Raw genomic sequence first — 7,689 nt, forward strand, 5'->3', positions numbered from 1 at the left:
TCCAGAAGGCATTATTCTCTTGTTGCTTCAGGAGGAAGAACAAGAGAGAAGAAAAATAGTGGACAAAAAAAAATGCCCCAACCCCACAAAACTACTTTAGAACACACATGAAACATCACTGGCCTCCAGGTTCCCATATCTGGAGAAGAATTTGAGAAACCTAGAAGTTCCTTGATCAGGGGACAGTAAAAAATAAATAAATAATCAATTAAGTTTTATTAAACTTCATTCTTGGAGCAGATTTCCAGAAAAACTGAGCAGATAGAACAGATGTCCCACACGCTGACCCCCTGCAGTTTCCCCAATTATTGACATCTTACATTAGCATGGTACATTTGTTTGCAATTAATGAAGCAATATTGATATGTGATTATTTACTAACAACTATAGGTTATGCAGATATCCTTAGTATTTACCTAGAGCCCCTTTTCTTCTCTAGGATTCCATCCAGGAACTACATTACATTTAGCTGTCGTGTCTCCTTTTAGGCTCCTCTTGGCTGTGACATTTCCTCAAACTTCCCTTATTTTCAATGACCTTGACAATTTTAAGGAGGACTAGCCAGGGAGATTGTAGGATTCCCTTTCATTTGTAATTCTCTGGGGTTTTTCTTATGATTAGACTGGGCTATGAGTTTTGGGGAGGAAAAATATTATTTAGATATTGAAATTGTGCCCATTTTTATCTCCATATTGCTTTGGCCTGGGAAATGCAAAATTAATTACATCTGCATTTTGGAAAAATCACTATTGTAGAGGAAATAGGGAGTGGGGGCAATAAACTAAGTAGCATGACCAACTTAAACACTACTTCAATGATTTGAGTAAGATAAAATAAAGATCTGAGCTAAGGCAACTGTGTTATGAAGAGTAGAAGGAAAAGATACACGATATGTTAAGAACTTAGAAATGGCAGAACTCTATAACCAACAATATATGAATGGCAGGAATCTGCAAAAGTGACTGAGAAGAGATGGTTCAAAATGTGGAAGAAGAACCAGAAAGAGTAGGTTTCCAAGGCCAAAGAGGAAAAAAAAATCTCAGGAATGCTGTAGTCCAATAAATGAGGACCAACATGATCTTTGGACTTGGAAATTAATAGGGTTAGTAGTCAGGGGCAGCAGCATGATTAGGAGGTCTGGAAGGTGAATTGGATGAAAAGAAATAAAAAATAGTGAATGCCAATATTTCTGATTCTAATTATAAAGAAAAGGAGAATCATCAGGGTAGAATCATCCTCTTGAGAATTAGGATGTTTAATGATGTATAAAACACGTGCACATATTTGTAGGCCATACAATATAGAAGAAACCAGTAGTTAAAAAAAAAAAGATTGAAAACATGGCAAAATGAAAAACTGTCTGAGAGCAGATGAAAAGATGAGATCATTAATGATAATAAGGTACACAGAGTGAGTATTCACCTATCTATTCCAGGCACTGGGGTAGGGCTTTGGTGCATTATTTGCATTAACCTTAACAACACTCCTACGTGGTTAGGTGTTGCGATTATCCTCATTTTATGGATGAAGAAACTAAAGCATAGAGCAGGGTGAGTCAAGATTTGAACCCAGGCAGATCAACTCTACTTGCTTAATCACTGCTATATATTGCTTCTCCAAAGCGTGGGTGGTAGCCTGAAACAGCAGAAGAGGCATCTGTAAGATGGAGGGAAAACAACAAATGTGGGTGGCTCAGGGTGATTGCATAATAAATATTTGTAGGATGAATGGAAAAATAACAGAGTGAAGATATAGATATGTAGCTATAGGGGCAGGAAGTTGATGGAGGGCACTCTTTACAGTACTGATTACATCACCATCTATGAATGTGCAACACTTTGTACATGAATAGTATAGCACTTGTTTCACTACATTACAATTCTATATTTCACCTCTGCCTCCTCACTTACCTAAATCCCACTTCCTCAGCAAGGAGAGTCTACGGCTGACCTGTCCCTTGGATTTCTTACGCCAGAACTGGGAAAGGCTTCAGCAGGTGTCCAAGGCAAGGAAGGAGGACAACTCAATGAAAATCAAAGGTCCTCAAATAGATGGAAGCAGCAGAAGCAGGTTTGGAATCCAAGAGGGTAGAGCCAAGGATTTGAAATCCTGGGAGTTGAGAACCAGAGAGAGGCCTGGGAAAATGACCTCAACAGGTGTCACATTCTGAGTCTGACTTTCAGCTGCCAGTCATCGTGATGGATTGGCCATGCTGGCAAGTTAAAAGGGTTGTGAGAAGTCACAAACTCCAGGTAGTGAACATCTTAGGGGCAGGGGATTTGTCTTTTTTTAACCTACAGCTAAGTTCCTAGCATTTGACACAATTTCCAGTACAAAGAATGTGTTAAAAACATTGAATCCATAGGAAATCTATGAATTTACACTAAAATCTTTACAGTGATTCATGACTATATACATTATAACATCTGAATGTGAACTTGAGAATTATGCTATAATGTCATTGGTTTATGTCCCTGGTTTATCATTGGATGTTTATTACTGACACATAGAATATATAGTCCTATTTAAGATGATAAATGAGGGGAGTACGGGGGGGCTGTAAAAAAAAAAGATGATAAATGATTACCCTTCAGAGGGAACAATAATAGAAACATGATTCATAAATTTATTGATCATTCTTTCTAATTACAGACAGTCATACCATCCCCAAACATTTTTACTGAATACATGTGCAACCCAGCTGCCTCTTCTAGTCTTCAGGTTTCCCCAACAGTATCAGTTAAATTTGATCAGGGAAATAGAAACACTATAAATAATTGTAATAAGTAATCTATCATAGGGATTAGGCCTTATGAAATTTTGGGAGCCAATGAAAAAGTTTATAGAAGACCATTGGTAGTGGGCCTGAAGTCACTAGAGGTCAATGTTCTGGAGGTCTGAGCATGAAGAGGGGATTTCTGAGGACAAACTGGTACCTGAAAGGACAAAATGAAAGCCATGAATAAAAACTAGACCCCACATCTGTCTCTCACCTCTCCGAATTTCAGATATAGGTGGCCTGAAGAAGGGGCCCATCCCCATTATCCACAGAGCTGCACATCTGCCTAGCCCAGGACTCTCAAGAAGCTGAAGGAAGATATGGGGGAAGCTGGAGACCCCAACAAACCGGGCCATCATATTAGCCACAGCACATACAAGCTTCACCGATGTCTGGAAGTCTTCACCAAGGTTCAGCTCTTAGTTACTGCTGCTTTCCTTATGCCTCCCAAATCTCACATAAATTTCTCCTTGGTCGATTGTAACCTAGAACCATACAAGAAGGATATTCTGGGAAATGTTTTAGATTAGCTAAATTGATACAATATAAAACATCCATACTAAGTAACACAAGCTCTGCAAATTCACGTTTGCCCCTCACTTGGGAATTTCCCCTGCTGCAAACCTGCGCAGATTATTACCAGATTGTTGGCAAAGTATTCATACCATCTTGTTCCCACTTGAGGGTAGTCACAGCTAAGCCCCTGCTGAAACTTTGGATACCTGGAGCAGCAGAAGTATGACACAGCACTAGGAGTGGTGAGGCCAACAGACCTTTTACTTCCAGCCACCAAGGAAACACTAGATGTCAAATGTCACCTTCAGTTCCCAGAATAGAAACCCACAGTACTATAGAAAGGAGGAAGATTTCAAATTTCTACCTCCACATAGCTCCACATCCAGCTTCCATACCTGCCTTTGCCTCCTCTTCACTCAAAGCCACCAAGGGAAAATGACAGTGAGAACACACATTCCCTCAGGGAGAAAACTTCCCCTTGCACCTGTCAAGTGTGGTTTGGCTGCAATGGCCCAGACAACCAAATAAATAACAGTGGTCAACCTAGCACATTTCCAAAACCAGCTAAATTAGGCTTAAATAACACCCTTTGTGGGATGCCAAAAATGAAGTCAAGTTAGTGTTGTGCAATGGTAGCCTGGTGTTTTGTTAGCTTTTCCTATAGTACGATGAAGCAATCAAGTCTGACTTTTTTCTGCTATGTCGAGTCTCATGACCATCTCACAGCAATGTTATCTCTCTCTCTCTCTCTCACACACACACACGCATGCACACACACACACACACACACACACACACACACACACACACCTTCCAAGAATAATCAATGCTTTTAGACATTCGGCAACTTGAAACCAGACTTGGTTGGGGGGACAAGAGATTCTGTGTCTTCAGGGTTGAATGATCCTGCTAAAAATTTCCAAATACCTATTACTAAATAGAAGCTCTAGCATCTCATCTGAAGCATTTGCTTTCAAATTCATGATTGTGTCATGATTTTCTCCAAGAACTTTAGGTCAGTATTTGTCCTACATTTATGTAACTTAATCTCCACTTCTGTGATTCCCACAACCTCCACCACCAAATCAAAGTCTCTTCCACCAGTCAATTGACAATTCCACCTCTCAACAGAGAAAACTGTGAGCAAGTTTAAAGAATCCTTCTGTAGTTGAAAAAAAATTAAAAAGTTCAACCAGTCATTTCATTGCCTATACAATGCACCTCCCCACAGATTCATTACCATCTCTGAGTTTCAGTTTGTGAAGCTGGGATAATACCTTTCTTAGAAGGGTATTTAAAAAGTAAATGACATTAATATAATATTCTCTTGACATACACTTAGTGTATATTAAGTGCTCAGTAAATAGAAGCTACCATTATTACATTTCATCTGTTACTTATATAAGGAAAAAAAAATTATTCTTTCCATATTGAGCCCATATGTGAAAGAAGAAATTCATCTATATAGGCAGTGGGAAATGGAAGTGAAAGAGGCAGAGAGGTATTGAGTGAAGAAAAGTTCACTGAAGCAAAACAGACACTCTCATTAAATTAACTGTTGCAAAATCTCATTCATCTTCCATTTTGAATTACCAACAGATATGCTTGAAAAGTCTGTAAGATGTCAAGTAAACCAAGATCAACTGCCTTGACCTTTATGCTTACTATAAAAACAATACTAAAGCTTTGAGGACAGTGAGTTCTAACAATTTTCCAAGGTTTCGGGTAAGAACAGATGGTTGTGTACTATCTAATTTTTCACCTCCTTCTAAGCTGCTAAATCATAACATATGTTTATTATGCTTAAATGCACAAAGTTGAAACAAAGTCAATTTTTTCCTGGCATTTCATATGCTTCAAATGTTTTTTATTGTTTTCCTAAATAAGGCTATTTAGGTCATACGGGGTAAAATTGCTGTATTTACATGTTTTTCTAATTTAGCAAATTAATACAAATAATAAATCATTTAACTCATTGCTAATGAATTCCCTAATGTGCCCATTGCTCACTGAATAATTACTGAGATCACACTGTCTGTCAAGTATTGGTCTAGACTCTGGCAAAAGAGAAACAAATCTCAGTTTCTGATTCTAACAGGTTTATTAAATCTACTACTAGGGTAGACATATATTTTTTCAATCACTACACAATGTGATCAGAGGTAAATACAAAATACTATATGGTAAAGGAAAGGAAGTCATAAATATTCTGTAAGGAATAGAAAGGAAGAAATTAGAAAATAATGGTATTATCAAGGTGATATTTTAATTGAGTATTAAAAGTGTGGATCAGACAGACATAGTCAAAGAGGATTTTCAGCAGAGAAAATAGCATGGGCAGTGTCAGGGAGAGCTGAAAGACCATGAGACATGCTGATTTAAGGCAAATGATGCCCCAGGGTGGAAACATTAGCAGCAGAAGCAAACAAATACAGCAGGTAAATTTGGAAAGGCATTGGAAGAATTTGGACTTTGTCCTGTCAGAACAGAAAATCTTTTAAGGATTTATTTTCAAAATACTGACTTTGCTAAATATTCAAAAAGTGAAAATCAAATAAAATGTATACAACTGATATTTTCCTGTGTATTTCTTCTTGAACATTAACCTAGGCACCACAATATTATGCTAGGTGTCCAACCAGTTGGAATCTATTAAAAAGATCTGTTAATGAACTATGTAATAAAGGTACAAAGTAAAGAAATGTTAGCTGATGTAAGTCTGGAAGTAAGCTCAGAAATAGAACACTGCTTCCAGGTGAAGGTTCTCTCACTCTGCCACTATACTGTGAAAAGATTTATACCTAAATGATTCAGGAGTCTTTTCCTTCCAGCTTGCCCATCATTAGTAATTGTAAGCTATCTATAAATAATGTTTTTAATGATTCAGTCCTACAAAAAACACAAATGATCTTTAAAAATATATAAGAGCACGGGTGCCTGGGTGGCTTAGTCGGTTAAGCGTCCAACTTCAGCTCAGGTCATGATCTCATGGTTCGTGGGTTCTAGCCCCATGTTGGGCTCTGCGCTGACAGCTCAGAGCCAGGAGCCTGCTTTGGATTCTGTGTCTCCTTCTCTCTCTGCCCCTGCTCGTGCTCTGTCTCTCTCTGTCTCCCCAAAATGATAAACATTAAAAAAAAATTTTAGGTGAAAATAATAAAAATTTTAAATGTATAAGAGAAATATATTTCTAGCATTGAGAGGACATCGCATAGAAAAGGTGGAAGAAATAAAGACGTGATTTCAAAGAGTCAGAGACTGATTTATTAGAACACAGTAGAAGAAAATTGTATGTGAAGCTTTACATTGTGATGCATGTCTTTGAATAAATAACAAATAATCCCAAGTACATTTAAACCACCCAGAAGCTAACATTCTCAAAAAAGAAGAAAGAACGTTGATAGAAGGAATACAGGTCTAAGGTAGATTGATTTTCAGAATGTCACCAGGTCAGGAAGGAAGGGGATGCAGAAGAGATCATGAACTTTTGAAACTCCAATGTCAGAATTTCTAAGAGTTAAAATAAGAATAATCTTTTATTATTTAGTTTTATAGTAAAGATCAAATCTATTTCAATTTATAACCATTTACATCCATTGGTTCCCATTAATTGACATAGATATGTTGTGCATAGTTGTTATTAAGCTGTACATTCCAATTTTATTTAAAAAAAATTTATGTTTATTTTTTGAGAGAGAGAGAGAGAACAGGAGACGGGCAGAGAGAGGGAGACACAGAATCTGAAGCAGGCTCTAGGCTCTGAGCTGTCACCACAGAGCTGGACGTGGGCCTCAAACTCACAAACCATGAGGTCATGACCTGAGCTGAAGTCGGATGCTTAACCAACTGAGTCACCCAGGCGCCCCTCATATTTGTATTTTTATTCACTATTTCTCCATATACTTATATTCAGGCACAGTCATTTCTAATTACTATAATGTGTTCTACTTAGGATCTCTAATTGGACCAACAGTATGAGAAGGAATTTCTACCATCTCCAAATCAAAAATTACTGCCATTCATAATCAAATAGAATTGCATTTAAAAGTACACTAGACCAGGAATTAAGAGACCATATTTTAGGCCCAACTGTACTATTTGTATCCCAAGTAGCTTGCTATGAACTATTTTACCTCCCTCAGACTTCGTTTTCCCAATTGCAAAATGAAATGTTTCTAAGGAAGATACGGATATTTTCCAGGCTCCAGATGTAGATCATTCATTCTTTGATTCATTGATTCATTCATTTATTCACTTGTTTATTTATCCATTCAACTGATATTTACTAGGTATCCTGTCTGTGTCAGGTGCTGGAGATATAGTCCCTTGGGGTACAGCAGTGGATAAGATCATTAGAAGTCCCTACTATCCTGGAATTTACATATTTATGATAGGAG

This window comes from Lynx canadensis, chromosome B4, assembly GCF_007474595.2.
Source record: "Lynx canadensis isolate LIC74 chromosome B4, mLynCan4.pri.v2, whole genome shotgun sequence".
Lineage (NCBI taxonomy): Eukaryota > Metazoa > Chordata > Mammalia > Carnivora > Felidae > Lynx > Lynx canadensis.